The sequence below is a fragment of the Micrasema longulum genome, unplaced genomic scaffold (genome assembly GCF_059751315.1).
Source record: "Micrasema longulum isolate JH-2025_06_02 unplaced genomic scaffold, ASM5975131v1 h1tg000512l, whole genome shotgun sequence".
Classification (NCBI taxonomy): Eukaryota; Metazoa; Arthropoda; class Insecta; order Trichoptera; family Brachycentridae; genus Micrasema; species Micrasema longulum.
The window spans coordinates 35,535-58,066 of NW_028277709.1; the positions used below are offsets into that span (position 1 = coordinate 35,535).

General features: G+C 33.0%; 1 long non-coding RNA gene across 1 annotated transcript in view; it reads left to right on the top strand.

Annotated features, from left to right (window-relative positions):
* LOC148280906 (uncharacterized) overlaps nucleotides 1–22,532 on the top strand; it is a 259,003-nt gene that overhangs the window by 22,148 nt on the left and 214,323 nt on the right. The window contains exon 2 of the long non-coding RNA XR_015822471.1: nucleotides 1,301–2,446. This is a non-coding gene — a long non-coding RNA (uncharacterized LOC148280906). The remainder of the gene's footprint in view (nucleotides 1–1,300; nucleotides 2,447–22,532) is intronic.

The following is a 22,532-nucleotide window of genomic DNA, read 5'->3' on the forward strand; positions in this document are numbered from 1 at the left end:
AAGACTTTTCATTGACATGTACGTACCAAGGTACTTGTTTATGATTGAATTCCAAAACTAAACATTTTTTATATTCAATTATTGAATTTGATTAGGTACCTTAGGTACTTGTTTATGGTTGAATTCCAAAACAAAATAAAGTTAATTTTGTTAATAAAGATTTTTTTTGCAAATGTCAAACTCTGCGCTACTTACTGACAGTGGTGAATTCTGTGTAAGAATCCGTTTTTCAAAAATGTATGAAATATCAGTTGAAATTATTTGAGCATTATTAAAAATCCATTAAAAATAAGTTAATATGTGGAAATTCAGAAATCGTAAGGAAATTAATAAATTCAGTATCCAGTAAAAATAATTGATGTTTGTAAACGTTAAAATACAATATTTTTTAATACACAAAAAACCACATTCTATAATTTTTTTGGAATATGCATTTCAGTCGAATGCAGCCCTGGAGGTTCGACCAAAAACACTTATTCGCTCCTACCTTTTTTGTCTATGAACATGTTGAAGATATTATTATTTACACGTAAATTGGATTATTTTGCAAAAAACCGCATGTAAATCGGTCCGGTGGTTATCGAGTCTATAAAGGACAAACTATCATAAACTTATTTTTACATATATGGATAAAATAAACTTAGTTTTATATGTAAGGAAATAATCTGATTGGGATTCATAAAAAGTGAATGTTGTGTGTAAACATTTAAAAACAAACTTTTTAAAACACAAAAAAACAACGTCCTTCCATTTTTTTTTGTAAATGCGTTCTCGTCGAATGCAACCCTGGTAGGTCGATGAAAAAAAAGATTTGAGCTTTTAACTTTTTTTTTGATAGATTCGATTGTAAATTTAAGCATCTACGAGCACGCGCAGTGCAAAGATCTACATTTCGCTGAAAACCACACTTAAATCGGTTAAGCCATTTAGAAGAAGTTAAGCAACATCACACGTACAGAAGAATTATATACATATAAAGATAAAACTTTGTATTTTTACGCCACACACGTGATAAAATTTTTATTTGTTAGAACACGAGTTTCGCGTGAAGCGTATTTTTAAATATATTTAAAATGTTTTCCGTTAAGTTGCTGAAACAATAAATCCATAAGTTTAACTTAAAAATATGCATTTAATAAAATGAAGTACTATTTATTATCATATTCATATTAAACATGTACATACTAAATAATCTAAAATAATGAACCGCAATTATTTAGACGAATACGATAATGTTGGTTTTTTGTGCACATTTATTTAAAGCCGAGTATAATTATGTTTTTTTCTTTGATTTTTTCAGGTCGGTGAATGTACACAAGGCGGCGAAAGCTTTTGGGAAATGAAAAAGTCTTACGTTAATAAGATGGCAGGTTCTAACTGCGGAGTAAATCGAAAAGGTTCTATAATTTACTAGATAAATGAACCGTAAATATTTCGCTGGTCGCTTTGCACAAGTCACGTTTCCTCCCCTACAAGAGAACTATTCCGGAGAGTGGATGGTCTTCAATCTACACCATACCTCTTATCCTCGCGTCAAACGTGACGATGAAATATCGTCCGTCGGCAGTCAATCCTCGATCGATACGTAAATGGAGAGAGAAACCTGACAGAATGGAAGCGAGGAATAGTGGCGCCCACAATGAGAAACCTCAAACGAGCTTTTAATTTAAAATCGGACAAAAATCCCACCCAACAATGGAGGAATGTAAACAGGCGAAGCTTTTCAACCCCCGCTACACAATGAACGAGCGTTCCGAGCTTTTCTGAAAGCTTCCGTCATTGTGAATAAAGGGAAGAATAGACTGAACTTAATCCACAAGTGAGCGGAAGGAGAGATCAAGAAAGGCTGTGATTTGTTTACCCATTAGGACACCGTTAGCCCCGAAGGTTCCATGTCCTTTGTGAGTAATGTGAAAAGGTTCAGATATTTATATTCAGACTCGGATCGCGTAATGTACGAGCATTATCATATCATATAAGTATAATTTAAATAAGTGAATGTAAATTGGTATGTCGTCCAGTAATAACAAACTTCAGAAAACATCTTCCATCGCTTTCACTTCGCAGCTTACTTCTCAATCTTCACAACCGTTTTCTTATTCTTACACGCGTAATCTTGACACATTGTCTTCTTCATTTAATTTTCCATCTTTTACACAAGAATCTTGTTTGCAACATAAATGCAGTTTTTCTGAATCATCTCATATCGTTAATTATAAGAGTGATGGCCCAAATTACCAGCCCTGTTGTACTCCTAAGTATGCTTATATCGGGAAAAGCTGGCTGTTGTTGGTGTTAGTTTTGTTTGTGGTAGTGTTGGATAGTTCTAAAAATGTATACGCGAGTGAGTTTCCTGAAAGAGAGTGTTGTGATCCAGTGTATCCAGCCGTTACCTCGACTTCTGCACCAGCGCCATCTGCAGTCACTGTACCAGTGGGAAAAACAGGTAAGTCCTTATATAAAATCTTTTTGACACCAATAATTGCCTTCTTCTGATTTAAGCAAACAGTTGAATTAAGGAGGCATTTTTAACGAAACGTAAATGTATAGCTGCTTAAAAATTATCATCACATGATTTTAGAAACAGGAACATTTTAGAACTCAATTTGCGAATCCACGATACCACGATATAATTAATTTAACATTAAATTTCTGATTAATTCCAATAACCATGTTATATAATTGAAATTAAACTATGCTCTAGCCGGTACAAAACTCAGACCTTTTTTAACAGTCCGTAATGAACCGTGAAAATAGAATTCACCATCGCGTTTTAAAATAAATTGGTGATAGCGGGCAGTAAATTATTTCTCCCAACTGATAAAATGAGCTAGTGGTTGCAGCCAATAATCGATTAGAAATGCACTCAGACCAGAGAAAATCAACGTGTTATAACCTGGTGTTGAGTCCTCTTCCTTCTCGGTGATCAGCTCACGCTGTCAGTGAAATTGGTGTTCGGGAACACTGCAGGCACACAATTTCGTCTGGAGGAGCCGGATGATGAAGAGCGACGTTGGATTATAAAAAGCTTGAGGCGTTGTGCGTAAGGCGAAATTAAAACTTAAATGGTGAAATAGCGGACAATACTTTTACAATTCAAAAAGCGTGCGTACGTAAACAGTCAACAAAGCAAAGAGAGGCGGGCGGAGGCTAAACTGTGTAGCCAAACCCAAAATGATTCCTTCTGGCTAAAATAGATGGAAGCAAATTATCAGCTCAACCAGTCCGTAAACGATTACAAGATCCTTATCTGGTTTACTGTTCATCATCATCATCCAAAACAAAAACCAATTTTATAAATTAGTAAAAACTTGGTTACTGGGTTTGGGTGGAGAAAAATCAAAAAATTTACTCATAAACATTCTTAAATAATCATCATCATCATTCCATGTCCGCTCCCTAGCTGGAGCATATGGTATCCACAAAGAACCTCCATGCATCTCTATCGGCCGTCAGCTCTTTTGCGTCCTGCCAAGTCAGGTTTTCGTCCCGAAGTTCTGACATAAACTGCCGGCAAACTGTCAGCAGTGGATATCCAGGACGTCGAGAACCTGATGCCTTGTAAAGTATGCAAGCGTGGTTAAGGCTCTCAGGAGGTATCGCTTTCGCTTGACGACAGTTGTCACCGGAGTTTGCTGCGGTTCTTCTGGTTCACTGTTAGTTGACATAAAATTGTAAGTGATCATTTAACAAAAATCATTACCAACATATTACAACAGAGATGAAAAACATTTAAGAGAAGGTAATATAGAAGTCTAGGCATCTACAAGGCTTATGACCTGTCAATGGCTGGTTTGAGTGGTCACTTTACACACTGTGTAACATTCACCATTCACCATTCATTCATCAAATTGAATTATTTCACCAACATACTAGGCAACGCCTGAAAATCTTATTATTTCAATTTATATACTTCTTCATAGACCAGGCGGATTTATCAACAATATTTTGAGTTTGTCCAAATTTTTATAGATAAGGACTGAATTCACTGGAGGCTATTACCTTCTCTTAAATGTTCTTCATCTCTGTTGTATTATGTTAATATAAACAGCTCCCCAGGGAGTTGAATCCAGTCCTTGTATAAAAAAATTTGGTAAAACTAAAAATATTGTTAAAAATCATAACAATCGATTATAAAGCGCTATTTTACTAAATGCTTTATCATTGCTGAGATCGTAAAGAAGATGAAATAGGTTCCAATTATTACTATGTTGTGGCAGAAAAATACCTAGGCTTTAGAAAAATCCCTTTTGATTTCTGTACAGTTCCTTACAGGGAATCAAACCTTGATCCTTTGACAAGTCTAAGCTATTGTTCATAGTAGCCGTAATCAAGTACTAATAAAAAAAAACGTAATCAAAATTCATATTCCTACGTTGAAGCAAATGGTTTACACACCGTTAAAAGTATTCGAATCCGACTGAACTGCCGATAAACTTTCAGCAGTTGTAGTCCAGGGTGTCGAGAACCTGATGCTTTATTGTTCACGATGGTTTAGGTCAGTGGTCGGCAAACTCTTAAGTTTAAAGAGCCTAAGATCAGCATTATTCTTATTATTTTTCTTAGTGGTGTTGGTCAGTGCTATTCGCTCCTGAGATCACTGTGACCTGTGAAGATCTATTGTTGTGGGTCCCCGTGAATAGTTCTTGCCTTCCAAGCCCAGGTATATAAAAAACCTGGCTACCGTGTGGGAGGCAAGAGTTTAAATTTTGCAATATCTCCTCCTCCAAGCCCAGATCCGTAAAGTATCGGGCTTATAGGTAGGGGGTGATTTCTTTGTCATCTTCAGGTTTGACTACTGATCTCTCAAGGATGAGGCTCCTTTTATGATATTAAGCATTACATACGCATATATTTTATTTTATTTTATTTCATTGGAAAGCCAACAGACATTTATACATTTATAAGAATCAATTTTACCATAAATACATATCATAAAGTCCAATTAGAGGCTTCCACATAATATTGTTATTGTAAATGTTGTCACATAAAAATTATACATAACATAAAATAACTAATCATACAAAACTTATAATATTACTAGAAATGTAAATGAATATTGGGCACACAGTTGTACATTACAATAAATAATACAACTATAGTTGACCATACAGTGTTCATTTATTATGTGCCTACATACAGAACTGCACATCACCTGCATAATATAGGCTGCGGATTCAAGGCGCAACATCATAACTTGAATTATTTTTGGAAATTTCACTCTTAAAGGAAGTTAGAGATATGTTATTAATATCAATACAATTTAATTTCTGATTACACATATGGCAGGTTCTATTTACAAATGAATTTTGAAAAGATTTAGTTTTACATTTAGAAATTTTAAAAAGAGATTGGTTTCTGGTCTGCGTTACTGGGACTCTAAAATTAATAAGTGACAGAATCTTAGGGCAATCTATCATGTTATTCAAAGTTTTATACATGAAAATGGCATATAATATGTATAGGTGTTTCCTCATCTGCACTGCAGAACCCATATCTAGAAGTTTTGGAATTGTTCATTCTAGCAAGGTGTTTGTTCAATCGGCAGAGTCAAATTTCTTTTCGTTTCAAAATGTTTTTTTCTTACCTTATATTCATACCCCTACAATATAGTACGTGCATAAGCAGCAAATAATTTGTGTTTTCGTTCATCATTTCAAAAAAGTAAATTCTTTAAATTGATGGCGATAAAAAGGCTTTAGCTACAATAATTGTGATGACAATCTTGATCATGAAAACATATCTTCTGGAAATGTCGAAATAAAGCATTTCTTGATGAATAATGGGAAAGTAAAAAAGAGTCTTGTGGATATTTTTTGCCTTCGAAATTAAAAAAAAAACCTTCTCTTACTACGATCATGCGAAAGTGAGATCACGAGATGCGAAAGATGCAATTACACGGAGTTTTCAAACTTCACCGCTGGTGGAGTTTTACTAACTGTCAAAATTTTATCCCACCTCAATGACATTTTAAAGATGACATTTAATTTTTGTATTTTAAATTGGTTTTTATGAAAAAAAGTGCCCACCTCAAAACGATTAAATTTTTAAATAAATTGTAATGAAAAGCAAAATTGCTCGATGGATTTTTTTTGTCATTTTCAATACGGAGTTAACGTATCGAGGGGTTCCAGACCCGTCGGTAGAAACCAATGTACTTACATCAAAACTTGTTGGTGAAGGATCGGTAGTGTATCTTAGTAGTCGGTTGGGAGATTTTTATCTTCAACTATGACGTCATACTGAAATGATGTCATTTCAGTGCGTAGATATGTACCGTGACGTACGCTTCTCCTTGTTTCATATCGATGTACTTACCCAAAACATGAATGTCGGGGTCGGTAGTGTATATTAGTAATCACTAGAGAGAATTTATCTTCAACTATACCTTCAAGGTGAAGGTATGACGTCTCCATATTCCCATCATAATCGAGGCCCTGGACACGGATAGCCGTTAAAATTATGAATGTCTTGACTCTTATTTATTCCCTTCTCCATCTCTGATGAATTTGTCTTTTTTTTTTAAATATTGAAAATAATCAAACTGTTTACGATAGTTTTAAAAGCAAGCGTCTATTAAGCTGTGCTAAGATTATTATGAGAGAAGAATTACTCTTCGTACATATTTAATTCAAGCGCTTTGAAAACGCGAAGTGATTTTAAATCTATTCCCAAGTGTTATTCAACTTGTTCACAAAATGAATATTAAGGAGTTGAACATTTTTGAACGAACTACGGTACATTGGTTATGCAATTATTTTGCAACCCTAAGACGCCTTAATCCCCTCCACAGAGAAAAACAGGGTTGAATTGACATTAATTTGAACTAATACTTAATTTAGTGCATTGAAAAAATGCATTCATATGATTGAAACAAATATTTTAATATAAAAGCCGTTTTTATTGTTAAATTTTGTGTACGAGATTTATCTCGTACAGCTCTTTAGAGCTGAAATTTTTGTTGATAAGTAAGATTTAAAAGTATAAAAAATATTTTACAGTCAATTTTTCTATTTGTTGATTTTATTTATTTATTAATTTAAAAAAAACAACAGCCATTTTAACAAAAAACACAATATTTACAAATAAACTAAAATTATACTCCAATTATGGTTTTCTCTGCATAACTAAATAAAATGTCAAAAAAAAAAGTAGAAAAGCATCCCTTTAAAAAACCACTCCGCATCATTCCACAAGTAAAAAATAATGTATTATAATCATGATGAAATAATAAAAAAATATGGGAAAAAAATATTTGGTGAAATTAAAGAGCTGAAACTTTTATTGTCGCAAAGATATTAATTTGATAGAATTATTTCACATACTAGGCAATGCCTGAAAACAATATTCAAATTTTTACACGTTTCTTAGACCAGTTTGTTTTATTACAATACTTTTGAGTTTGTACAAATCTTTGCTGACAAATTACTGGATTTCACTTCCTAAAGGGTGATTAAGATTAGCAAATTATAACAGAGAGGGATTGAAATTACACAGTGTGTAAAATGCCTATGAAAAAAACAGCCAACGACAGGTCATAAGCCCTGTGATGTAATGTTCTCCATCTCTGTTGTAATTTGTCAATCTTTATGACTTTCTCGGGGGTAAAATCCAATATTTTGTCTTCAAACGTTAAGACAAACTCAAAATATTGTAATATCTACAATATGTTCATGTATATATTTTTATTTGCATAAACTTTTTTGAAATTTTCTTTGTTTTTTTTATTTCTAATACTAAAGAAATCGTTTAATGTTCATTTATTTATATTGTATTTTTTGAAAAATTTATGTTTATAAACTCATCTTTTTTTATATCAATTTTACTTCTAAATATTGTTCTATCTTTTGATACTTTATATTGTAGACATTATAATAATAAATATGTACATCTCCGTTCCCCTCCTTATCCTCTCTTCAAGCATTCTTGTCCTTATCCCGCCCAATTTACAGTAACTTAATGTTCTTAAAATAAATATTTAAAAAATCTTTGATTATTGAGTACATGAAAATAACATTTTTTAATGTATGAATTATATGTATTTATTTGATATGTAATATATTTTTTTTACTAACTTTGTATACTTTGTGAAAATCTGTTATTAATTCTGAGTTTATACACTATATCTGTTTGTTTACTATAAATATTTATGTAGAACTGTTGATTTCCCAAATAAAATAAAATAAAATAAAATAACTGATTCTCAAATTGAACAGTTTGGGTAGCCACGAAGAAATTGCCTTAAAACAATATACCCGCCTTTAGACACTCATCGAAATAAACGTTGAACAGGCCATGGTGACATTACAAATCCCTGTTTGACTCCTTTCGTCTCCTTTTTCTTCTTTTGCCGCTCCTATCGGAGGTTGGCAACCATCATTCTGGATTCATCACGCCCTGGGCCAGTCTAATCAGCGCTGCTGCATATGACACGCTGGATCACTGCCCAAGATTTCTGAAGAGTGACGCTCTTTTCCGTCCCATACCCCGCTGGCCCTCTGTGTTTCCTTCCATACTCCTCCAGGAATGTCGAATCACGATGTAAATCTATTTACCCCAACGCCTGCTAAATAATTTTAAAATAATTGTTCCTCAATCCGACCCTTAGTAAGACGAAGTCGGTAATATTTCATTCCACTTTCTGACTTAAATATTCCATTAGCAAAATTGCTGATTGAAATCATCCCTAACGACAAAATCTATTAAGCATTTTCTGCACATCATTCCTTCTGTATCATATTATACTTGCCACATATCATTTTATGCGATCGCATACGGACGATAAAGCGCTTCCTGTAAGATCTGCTGGCCTTTATGATATCAATCATTCTTGGCAAGGAGTATCCTTGTTAATTTGTGTGTAACTTCACGAACAGCGTGTTGTGAACACGCGATTCTGAAGAGCCTTTGAACTATGGGTATTTGATATCTCACCCGTTCGTCCAGTGTCCGATCAGAAATCGGACAAAGGGCGGATCTAGTCGGATGGCAAGTAGATTTTATGCGACACTCAATAAACTAGCAGTTTTGCAAATTTGATCATTTTTATGATGTAACGATGAAGCAAATATTATTTTGTTTTATACGCTAGTATTGTAAACCTATTAAATATTGCGGTAAAAGAATATTAAAAAAATAAATATTTTGTCTCAAATTGTCAGAAATTGAAAATCAGCCGTTGCAGTGGTGAATTACATCACAAAACACCCAGGCTAGAGAAAAATCACAATTTGATTTTTCTGCTCTCACCGAGAGTCGAATTAGAATAAACACGCTAGAATAAACTCTCCAACACGCTTGTGAATGGTTTCTCATTTAATAACATTTATACTTTATTTTATTTTATTTATTTATTTATTATGTACATACAATATTACATTTTAGTTATTTTAAGACATTTTTGACATTTTTTTTTTTTTTTACAGGACTCACCAAGCCAATGAATATGGCTTGTCGGTAAAGATCCTTTACAATTAATCATATGATAGTCCTACATGGTTTTATAATAATAATTACTACTAACTTAGATATAGGGAGCGAAAAAAAAGTACATGTAATTGATGCTTTCAAAAAAAAAAAAAATATTTAGAAGATGTAAAAAAAATAGCAAAAAAAATAAGTGAATGATCACGCAATTTTAAGATAAAAAATAAATAATTACAGAACCGGAGTACCAAAATTTTAAACAAAAGTGTTTACATATTTAATGGGCACAAAGCATTTTATTAAAAACATTATTTATTAACATATCCATATCTATATCTATATCTATATCTATATGTAAGTCTATATCTATATATCATCCTCATCCATATCCATACATATTTATACCCGTACATGCACACATACATATCCATACATACATATATACACATATATACACATACATACATACATACATACATGTGAACATACATATACACACACAAACATCCATGAAAATATTACTTAGTTATAAATTCTATTTTATATATGTCTATATTTACAAATATTCAATTTTTTTAATATATAAACTCCTGATCGAATAGCCAGTCTATTATTTTGCCCTTGTCACTTTTGGTAGTGCCATTTCTCAGATTGTTTGGTAACAAATTAAACATAACTGGAACCACATATTTTAAAGTTCTTGTCCCATATTTGTTTCTTGTCTTTGGAATCACTAAACCATCATTTTGTGTAAATCTTGTGTTATAACCATGTTCCAATAAATTTTTGAATTCATCACTTTTTCTTTGTTCCAAAATGATACAGAGCCACAGAATTCCTCGAACCGGCAGCGCCTTAATAGATTTATATAATACACATTTGTTACTCCTTATTCTGTAAATATCATTAGAGACTATTTTTTTAACGATGGAACACTGTAAACTCTGTATCATTTTTATGTTTGTGATTGTTGAGTGACCCCATGCTTTGATACCATATCTTAGAATAGCCTCCACCAAGGAAAAATAAATAATTCTGAGTGTACTTTTAGGCAGAATAAACGATAACTTATAAAAAGTACTAACTAGAGTCCGCAATCGATCACAAAGGTTAGATATTTGACAATTCCATTTAAAATTTACATCTATATATATTCCTAAATATTTATATTGACTTTCAAATTGAATAATATCGCAGTTACAGTGTAGTGGAATTTTATTATGTAGACAGTCAACATTATGGGCAATGAAATTTTGAAGTATGTATTTTTTAGCATGAGGTGATTTGATATACAAACATTTTGTTTTTTTTGTATTAATAATGAGACCAAAATCATGTGCCCAATTCAAAAGTTTATTAAAATCGTTTTGCATTTTTTCTTGCATTTCTAGTGGATTTTTCCCCGAAATCACAAGTGCCGTATCGTCTGCAAAGATAAATTTTTTAACATTCCGAAACAATTTTTTTATAAATGACACATAAATTATGTATAATTTTGGGCCTAAAATCGATCCCTGAGGTACTCCGGATAAATATTCCTTGTCTGAACTTAAAATGTTTTTAATTTTGACGCTCATTTTTCTCCCCGATAAATAATTTTGAAAAAAAGAATGCAGTGTTCCCCTTATCCCAATTGACTCTAATATTTCTAATAATTTTGAGTGACATAAAGTGTCGAATGCTTTTGAAAAATCTATAAATAAAACCAAGATGTGCTGTAAGCCATTCAATTCATTATTTATGTAATCTGCGAATTTCTGTAATAGATCGTCGCAACTTTTTTTTTTCTGAAATCCGAATTGACAACGATCAATAATATTGAACTTCTCCAAATATTGATCCAAATTAATACACACATATTTTTCTAATATTTTTTCAATCGCAGGCAATAAAGATATCGGTCTATAATTATTTACATTAGAATGATCTCCCCCTTTGTAAATAGGTCTCACTATACTGTGCTTGAACACTTCTGGAATTAAACCAGTACTCAAAATAAGGTTGATAAGATGCGTAATCACAGGGCTCAAAATTGAAACATATTTTTTAATATCATACATTCTTATATTGTCTATACCCGTAGTTCTCGAATTTTTCATTGTCCCAATAATTTTAGTAATTTGTGAGGTTTTGGCCCGAGGTAAATACATCGAGTGAAGTCTTGATTTAAATGTTGATACATTTGTTTTGATGTTGCAATTGTGAAGTAATTTATTTACTCCTTCTTGAAAAAAAGTAACGAATTTTTCTGCTGTATCTTCTATAGATTCCGTTTTCAAAAAGTATTTTTCCAATATTTCGTCACAATCGGCTTTTTCCTTTCTTCCCATCACCTTATTGATTTGGATCCATGTCGCCTTGATGTTATTTCCGCAGCCGTGAAATTTCTCATTATAGTATGTTTTCTTGGCCTGTATAATACATTTATTTAATTTATTTCTGTATTGTTTATATTCAGTACCAAAAGATATATTTTTGGGCGAACTTTTGCATCTTCTCCATAAAGAGTCTCTTATTTTATTTTTTTCTAAAAGATGATTACTAATCCATATCTTTCTGGAACAATGCTTGATATTGTTTTCTTCCGAACGCACCATTTTACTATTTTCATACACTATATTAAAATTAATTAAAATTTTGTTATAAAGAGTGATAGGATCTGTTTCTACCATTAGGATGTTCCAATTTATTTTTTGAATATTAGTATCAATAAGTTTGTCAGATAAAAATGATGATGTTTTTTTCCTTACGATGTGTACGGTTTTTTTTAATGGGATGAAAACAGCTGTCATGTAGTGGTCTGCTATAGAGCTTTCATGAACACATGCCCTCAATACCATGCTCTCTTTGTCACGAATATAAATGTGGTCCAGGCACGAGCAGACGGTCCTCTGCTGCACAATTGCTTCCCTCGTTACGTCTTTAATACATCTTATTAATCCAAATGAAGCCATCATGTTTTCGTATTTTTGTACAGTACCATTGTTTTGTTCCAAAAGGTTTATATTGATGTCTCCGAGCCATATAATAGAGTCCTTCTCGTCGATTTTCCTGAGTAGTTTTTCTATTTCACAGATAAAAATAAACTTACTTTTATTTGGTGGTCGGTAGATTGAGAAGAGATGAATTTTTTTACCACTTTTTAATGATAAAACTCCATATAATACATTCACACACTTCCCCAATATTTTGGATTTTTTTTTCTTGAAAACCGATATTATCTTTTATGAAAAGTACAATACCACCACCTGATTTGTTTTCTCGGCAGTAATAAAACATATTATAACCCTCTATCTTGTATAATTGTAATTGTCTTTCGTCTTTGACTGCCGTTTCACATATTGTTAAAATATCGATATTTTCGAGCGATGTATTTAGTGTGAGAATCAGCTCATCCCAATGTTTAGTGAGTGACCGTATGTTTAATTGTAAACACAACGGTCACTCACTAAACAACACAAAAATCAAAAAAATGTTACCTGTGTCGATATTCGCTAATTAGCGGAATGGGGAATGTTGTAAATACGTAAAGTGGCCACTTAACCCAGCCAATGACAGGTCATAAGCCCTGTAAACGCTCGAATATCCATAATCCTGAATTTGAAAAAAATTGTAGGGATATTAATAAAAAAATAAAAAAAAGTATTTTATTTAGTGGCAATACTTTACGAGTGTCCGGCAATACGGCAGCCGTCAGTTTAGAAGTTTTACCTTAAAAATCCAACGTGACACGCGGCAGGATATTTAAGTCATTTCGGCATGGATAAAGAGGGGAATCCGATGAAAAAGCGGAAACAAAATTCTGCTAACCCAGACCATCTAATTTGATCACAATGTTGACGAGTTGGCAGTTATTTAATTTTTCTATTTAGTTTTTCTACTAGGGTTTTCGTATTTTTTATTTTCCCTCTATCCTCGCCTCTGTTCTATACACCATGTTTTGTATACCCGAATTATGTTTCCAATAATCATGTGTTCATTGTACCATACGACATTTCTGAGGCATTCAGATGTTTACTAACTGAGATGGATATGTTCTCATCATCACTATGGCTGCATCATCTACGTAGTATGTGATGTAAATGACCTTATCTCCTTTGGTAGATTCACTACTTTTTTCCTTCCTAAAGGCGTATTTTTATATATTTATTCTGCTTATGTAAGAAAAAGTTTTTGGCGTATATATGGTTGTGCTATATTTAGTTTTAAAGGTGCTCGCTTTGTTTCTTTGTTGTTCTCAATATGTGATATTTCTTAAATGTTAATATTATTTTTTTTATTTTTTTTTTATTTGAAAATTTATTTATAAACCCTTACGGATTATAACATTCATTTTACATAAAATAATATATACATTTTTCATTTATACTCTGTTGTTCAAAATAATATTTTTTACATCTTTTGTAAAGTTTGTCTGAGTCTTTTGTTTAGTTTTGCCTGGTAGTTTATTGTATAATTTCAGTCCCTGGTTCATTAGTCTTGATTGTCCTTGTCTTGTTTTAGAAAGTTGTGTTTTTTATGTTTGTTATGTTTGTTTATGTTGTTTATGTCCCGAATTGAGTTGTTCTAACTCCTGGGAATATAATTCAACGTATTATACTTGTAAAATACTTTTTATTTTATGATTTATAAATAAATAAATAAAAAAACGTAGGCCATCAAAGATACTATAAAATAGATTCAAACACTACAATGATTTACCTTGCCAGTTGAAAAATTACACTTCAGACAGATTTAAAATCAACCTGAAAAAGAAAATGATGACTTCACTTACCAGACGCGACATAACATGACTAGACTTCATGATGTTTTTGGATGTAACTCTAACGGGTTTTGAAAAATAATAAATAAAATATCCAGGACTTACTGTGTGATTTAATCAACTTAACCAGTTTACCACAGACACCACCATAAAACAGGGCACTCTAGACAAATAAATGCTGCTGGTGGTAAAAGTAGCTGTTAACAATCAATGGAGTCCCGGTGTCGACCCTTGTGCGGAGCATGGATACGGAAAAAACAAGGACGAAAGTGGCTGAATGCTGTTGCGATCTCTCAGACAATGGTAAAACTACGGCCGATTGGTGCGCAAATATCGAGATATGTGCAGCTGATAAGTAATGTCAACAAAATCAAGACTGGAGTTCTGCGCTGATTTGGATATGAAGAACAAATGGACAGAATTAAAAAGGAATTTCCACTACGATGCGAATGTTGATGGATGCAGAAAACGTGACTGAAGAAGACGCAGCATAACCCAACTCAACAGATACTTGTAAATGGACATGTCGAAAGTCAGAATGATCGGCGTGCATGTATGAGAGAATGTAGAGAAAATATTGCCATTATTGACAAAAATCGTATTGAATTATACTTAACATAAACATCATAAACAATCCCTACACTTTTAAAATCTTAAAAACTATTAAAGAAACCATTTAAAAGTACAGTCATGGTTTACACGGGATGTTCATGGCAAGATCTAAGCAGACATGAAAAGTGTGTCATCTTTAAGACAGGAGCGATAACACCGCTTGCTTCATATGTGTGATGTTTGCCTTTGCTTTTGGAAAATATCAACAGTACTGTTAAGTGAGATTTTGTCAATTGTTTTGACGATCTTTCGCAGAGGTGAAAAGAACCCGATATTGGTTCTAAAATTTCTTAAAGCAAATACAGCATCGGTACGCAAGTCACGGTGAGGTACATTTGGGTTAATCTGAGCAAAAATATCATGGGCATCTATTTTCTTTATTTACCGTGGTTATAATTGACGTTTCAGTCACGGGTCTTCAAGCCACTGTAAATAGCTTAAATAGGTACTCCGCATGCATGGTTTAAAAATCAATATGGCAAAAACCCATGTGCTGTGTAACCCATTAGCTTCATGCCTGGATGCCCGAAATCCCCAGACTCTGTCAAACCAAATCATCGAAGGATCGAGAGTTTCAAATACCTGGGAGTTATATATGTTACAGAAAATGGCAACTTTCAAAAAGAACTGAGAGTGCGGCTGGGAATAGCAGGCATCACATTCAACAGTATGAAGGCTGTCTGGAAATCAAATGTTTACTCAGTGAAAACCAAATGTCGTCTTTGTAACGCCTGTATAATACCTATTCTCCTCTATTGATGCGAATCATGGCCAAAAACAACAAAATATTGCGTTTTGAGAATAGGTGTCTCAGAAGAATCTTTAGTGTGCGGTGGTTTGACTTTGTGCGGGATGAAGTGATAAGAGAACGGACGCAAAAAACTCCGGAGACAACTGTCATCAAGCGGAGGTGCTACAGTTGGCTTGGCCATGTACTGCAGATGCCTACTGAGAGCCTTAACCCCGCTTGCCTACTTTACAAGGCATCAGGTTCTCGACGTCCTAGACGTCCACTGCTGACTGTTTGTCGGCAGTTCATGTCAGAACTACGAGACGCGGACCTGACTTGGGAGGATGCACAGAAGCTGGCGGCTGACAGAGATGCCTGGAGGATTTCGTGGACACCATATGCTCCAAGTGATCGGACATGAAATGCTGTGACGTGGAAGGGCGTGATGTTTTGTTAATTTGAAAGTGACGCTCGTCCGTCAGCGTCATTTAGGATTTCGGAACCAACGGTCGTGCGCAGTGAACGAACGGGTTTAGTTTGTTTCCACGGATTTTTTTTCCGCCCACTTTATTTTTCGGGAATGTGATTTAGGCATTGCAAATGGAGGGTAATTTGACAAACTGGTATCACTTTTTTTATTGTTACTGTACCGAACTTCGTGAAAGCCTTTCGTTTCTACAGCGACAGGTGTCACTACTATCGTTATCAACTTATTTGTTCACCCAGTAAAAGGTTTTTCAAATTTATAAATAAATAAAAACATTAAAAATCCTTTTATCTCTTACAAGTAGAGGGAGCGTTAGCACTGTTTCAAATTGATGTGGATTTCTAGTTGATTTAACATGCGGATACATTTTCTGGTGAATCCTGAATCCACGAAGCTGAAATACCTCAGGATCTCTTGAATAAACCTGGCATGCCAAAATGGGTAACTAATGATGAAGGAATATGCTTATTACCTTTCAAGGGCTCAGAAAGGGGTCTTCTGTACCTGCCAGTAGCTACTTGTGGTCTTAGCACACAAACATCACGAAAATTCTGACGAATGTTTGGAGTCGAAGACGAAGACGAAAGACGACGCGAATAACTTTTTTGGGCCTGTCGTCCCCAACATATTTAATTCATTAATTTTTAACATCGCTTGTTTCGAAAAGTATCGTGGATGCTTGTACTAGAGAGAGGTAATTGTATTTATGCTGATACAGTCAATGTTAAATATTTCTTTTCTACAAAAACGATGTACTTATATTGATTATGTTTGGTCAGCTCAATGCCTTTCAGGCATTGTACACTGATAACAGCGGGATTTAGAATTTAGTGGACTGTATGGAAATTGTTACTCACTTTAAAGTTCTTCCGATTGTTTTTTATATGAAGCACTTCACTATTGCTGTAGCATGCATACCGGTATCGTGTAGATGATGATGAGCTGTATAATTTAACATAAACAACACTAACTTCACTTTGTGCAAAATATGCTGACGCAAGATATGATAAAGATTTATCAGAGTGACAACTTTTTACATGTGACTTGCTCACAGGACGGTAGAAGAACAAGAATTTAAAATAGGAAAGATTTGGGTAGGAACGGGATATTTACAGTTTTATATGAGTTGTCAGTATGAAAAATGTAAATTTAGTACTTAACAGATTCCATATATATGTTCGGCATAATAATTGGTATAATCGAAGTTCCATCATTACTGGGACAAGTAAAATTCCATATTCCGACACGCAAGTTGAGAAACAATGAAGTACTGTTCATCGATCAGGATAGAACAAACAATGGCCCTAATTCTCTAATGACCCGTCTTTGTCGTATTGTCCACTCAAAACCTGGACTTTTTCGGTTTAAGCTTACAGCGATTTAAACAAGCACTTTATAAACAGAGCAATGGAAAATTATTTTCTTTAAATATTGTTGATTCCCCTTCCTGCTGCTGCGGATATCCTAATCAACCTTTTAAACGCATCATGTAGTTTCGTCCTTTTTTTCCTCTATCTGCATACTGACTTGCTGCTTTTTGTTGCTCTTTTATTGGTGCTGTTGGATAAACAGATCTGGTGGCATTTAAAATAAATTTCAATGTTTCAAAAAATTTTGTAATTATTTCGACGAATTGTTCATGTCCAATCAGTTTAATCCCAGTCAGCAAAAAAATCACTTCCATCTTTTCCACAATCCAAACAAATATATTATTACGTACTTCTGAATAACCTTCTTTCGTCACGAATATTACAAAACTACCAGATTACAGAAAGCTTCTTTGAGCAGCTTTTCTCGTTCAGCAACGGGAGAATTTTCCTTGAATAGAGGCACCGCCAAGGAGTCTCAATCCCCTCAGATCTGAATTGATTCCAGTTGATATTTTGTGTGTACGCTATACTTAAGGAATTATTTTTAAAATGTGAGAATTTTCTTTGTTTTTTTTATTTCTAATACTAAAGAAATCGTTTAATGTTCATTTATTTATATATATTTTTTAAAAATTTATGTTGTTTATATACTCATCTTTTTTTAAACCAATTTTACTTCTGAACATTGTTCTATCATTTATTGCTTTATATTGTAGACATTATATTAATAAATATGTACATCTCCTTTCCCCTCCTTATCCTCTCTTCAAGCATTCTTGTCCTAATCCCGCCCAATTTACAGTAACTTAATGTTCTTAAAATAAATATTAAAAAAATCTTTGATTATTGAGTACATGAAAATAACATTTTTAAATGTATAAATTATATGTATTTATTTGATATGTAATATATTTTCTTTACTAACTTTGTATATTTTGTAAAAATCTGTTATTAATTCTGAGTTTATACACTATATCTGTTTGTTTACTATAAATATGTATGTAGAACTGTTGATTTCCTAAATAAAATAAAATAAAAATAAAAATTAAAAATTGTATTTTTTAAATTTTATGTTGTTTATATACTCATGTTTTAAATAACTTCCATGTACGTAAAAGCCTTATGGGCGTGAAAAATTAATAAAAATTTTTTTTTTTTATTTATATAAAATGGGTCTCAAACTGATAACCATACGAAAAAAAAATCATTCAAAACCTTTTATTTTTAAATATGTATCTATTCAATACAATAAATTTAATTTCTCCGAAATATATTTAAAATTTGCCTTACAATTTGCCAAGGACGACAGGAATTTGATCAAAAACTAATAAACTAGCCAGAATAAGCCGGCTATCAAAATTAAAAACGAAATTTTTTGTCTAATGTTAAATACCGACGTACACATTAAAAAATAGAGACATACTTAGGGGTTCCAGTAATCAAAAATAAACACGCCGCTTTTGAATTTCGTTAGGTACGACAGTAAAAAACATTTAAAAATCGTGTATATTTGAATTTACACCCGGGCTGTTAAGTCCTTAGATGGGGTGTGCGGTATGTGTGCGATATCCCATTGACATTTGAGGCGTAAAACTGATAACCTGATCTTCCTGTAATAGGGCATTGAGATCTGTTGCATTTGTTTTACCAATGCAGTGTCCTATGCACAATCAGTGCTGACAAGGGTTTGATGATGATGATCAATGTTTTCTTCGGTGACACAACAATGCATGTAAGAATAAAATACGAACGTTCGTGCGAACGATCGTAAACCTTCGTTTGTTTGTGGTTTGTGGTAAATCGTCTTCTACTGCTCGACCCTCTCACCGCGAATGAAAAATTAATTACAGGGTAAGCCGGGTCAGGATACTACTATTCAGAAAACCTAACATTTTGCTTTGATTAACTACACTATTCGAAAGATATTAATGTTTGATCCACGGAAAGGGGGAGTTATTTTAAAAGCCTAATTTTTAACCTGTAATGTTTGAAATAGAAAACGGCTGAAAAATATTTTCAGTTTTCAGGAGTTATGTCGGTGTGTCGGTTGTGTTTTTTTTTACCAAAATGGGAAAGGTCATACGTCATTCGAAAAAAAAATGCTCCACAATACATTGAATTTGATTTCACGTTAACATATTTTTTTAACTGTTGTTATTGGCATAAGCCAATAACAACAGTTATATGAAGAAACATATGTACAAGAAACTGAACAAAAATATCATAAAACTATGTAGCAAAGACAAAAAACGACAAAAAAATAATGTTATCAATATATTCATAAACAAGAACAACATATGCGAGTAAGACTTCGAGTTAACTCATACCAATCCGTCTTCAACCCACGCTGTGTAAATGGCGTAAAGATCTACGAATCACTGAAAGACGTATCCTAAAGAATGAGAAAATTGAGTGGTTTTAAAAAAATAATTATTAATAGACGTTAAACTAAATGAAAAATTATTTTTTTAAATTTTTATGTATCGTTTTATCTGCGCTATGATTTTTTAAACTTTTGTATTCCCGAAATAACTCCGTGTGTGACGTCAGAGGTTGGCTTCTGCTTATTCTCGACCAGTTCTGCCAATTGTTCCATTGACAGCAAGCAAACCGGAAATCTCTCAAAATTTTCTTATCATTGGTTGATTCATATGAACCGGTGACGTCGTTCAAAGTAGTTAGTTTTTATTCAATTATTTTTTATATTTTTTTTGTATATTTTCAGGAAACTATGCCATACAATTTAATGCTCCAATTTTTACCACGTGCAAGAAAACTTTTATTGTATCCAATTTCCCATAGTGCTGAAATTCTTCGTTCCAAATTGTGTGACGAATTGACTAATCTACACATTCTGGACATTGGTAAAGTTGCTCCTAGAAGATTTAATAAATAGCAGATTTTGACTTCTGGTGACACGGCTGGGGAGAACAGGAGAATAAATCGAAACATTATTTTATTTTTTTTATTTGTACAAATACATACATATTATAAAAAATAATAATAACGTATCCCAAACTCTATGAGGCCAAATATTTCAAATCTATCTTCTATCTATCTATCTATAATAATAATAATATTTGGCTGATTTATATAGCGCCATTTTTGTAAAAAAATCACCTAAAGAGCGCTTTACAATTGTATCCCTAAACTTACATTCTAACTAAACTAAAGTGATATATTATATTTCCAGGTTAAAAATTGAGGGTATGATAATCTAAAGAAGTGGGATTTTAGTTGGGATCTGAACTGACTGGGACTGTCGATGATTCGTAAGTTTGATGGCAATTGGTTTCAGGCAGAGGGGCCGGCGGCGGCAAAAGCACGATCTCCAAATCAAGTATTTGGGGAGCGCCGGATTTCGACAAGTTTACCTCTTCCTGAATCAAATGTTGACCAAGGAGTTGATTTTCTTTGACATGTATTTTCCCTAATACAAAGGTCCGATAGGTGTCTCGGAGCCATTTCATGAAGGAATTTGAATGCTGTCCAGCAAAGCTTGTATTTTATTCTCTCTGGGCTTTTTAACCAGTGCAAATCTCAAAGATGTTGTGAGATGTGAGAATATTTTTTTTACTCCCATCTGCATCTGTCTATATATATAAAAATGAATCGCCGTAAAAACTCAAACATGTCTGGACAGATTTACGTGCGGTTTTTTGCAAAATTTTCAAATTTACGTCCTCAAGGTTTACAAATAATAACATCTTTAATATGTAAAATAGAAAAGAAGTTAGAAGCATATATGTGTTCTTTATCGATTTTCCAGGGTTGCATTCGACTGCAATGCATATTTTGAAAAATTTGGAGGATGTTTTTTTTTGTATATTAAAAAAAATTGAATTTTAACGTTTATAAATAAGAATTATACATTTATTAATTTTTTTACATTTTCTTAATTTCTACTCATCAATTTATTATTATTAGATTTTTAGTAATGCCTTAATAATCTTACACGAAACGCACCACTGTTTGAGAGTAGACCAGAGTTTGACAGTTGCAAAAATAATGTTATATTTCAAAACAATCAACTGATGACTTGGAATTCAACCATTAACAAGTACCTACGTACCTACTTTAATTCAGTATTTGAATATCAATAATTTTTAGTTTTGGAATTCAATCATACATAAGTATCTATCATACATTGATTTCCCACACATTCGTCTAAGAAATCGCATTTCAACCGCGTTCACTCGGCTTTCATCCTTCCTCTGCCAGTTCCATGTTTCACTTCCATACATAAGTGTTGGGACTAAATCTCCGTTGTGCACTGCCAGTTTAGCTTCGATTGACAAATTTTTATTAGACATTACTGCGCTTAGTGCTCCATTCATTTTGTTGCCCGCATTTACTCTTCTTTCAACATCTTTTTCTACTCTTCCATCTCTTGAAAACATGCTTCCCAGATACACAAATTCTTCTACTTGCTCGAGACATTCGTTGTTTACATTTATTATGCAGTCAGTAACCTCACTATCCCTTTCAAATACCATCACTTTTGATTTACTTTCGTTCATCGCCAATTTGCTCTCCAGGCATACATCATACATTCTAGAGACTATTTGCTGCAAATCAGCCTTGCTGCTTGCTAACAGAACTGCATCATTAGCATACAACAAGCAGCTTACTGAAAAATTATCAATTTTTGCTCCAATACCCATACATTCTATCTCTTTCATACAGTTGTTCATGTATAGATTAAACAACCTGTGTTTGTCCATGTTGTGTCCATCGACAACAACTGTCCATGTATAGATTAAACAACCCGTGTTCTCTTCTTTTAAAAAAAACGGACACAAGTAATGTTAACACCTAATAGCAATAGCATCTAATAGCAAGGGAAAAACTCGGCTGAATATATTGTTTATCAAGAGGCTTTCTGCTCTCTCTCTTGTTCCAATCTTCAATTGAACAGAATCTCAAAATCGTAACATATTACAACAGAGATGAAAACTTTTTAGAGAAGGTAAGGTCATAATATATATAGTTCATACGTGATGCGAGATTTTCCGGGAAAAAAACCATAATCGATTAAATTTAACATTAGTTGCTGTATGTTACATATTATTTTTAAAAGTATACTTTTTAAGAATTTTGAGAAAAAATCTTGAGAAATAAAGAAAACAAAAAATAAGACCGTAA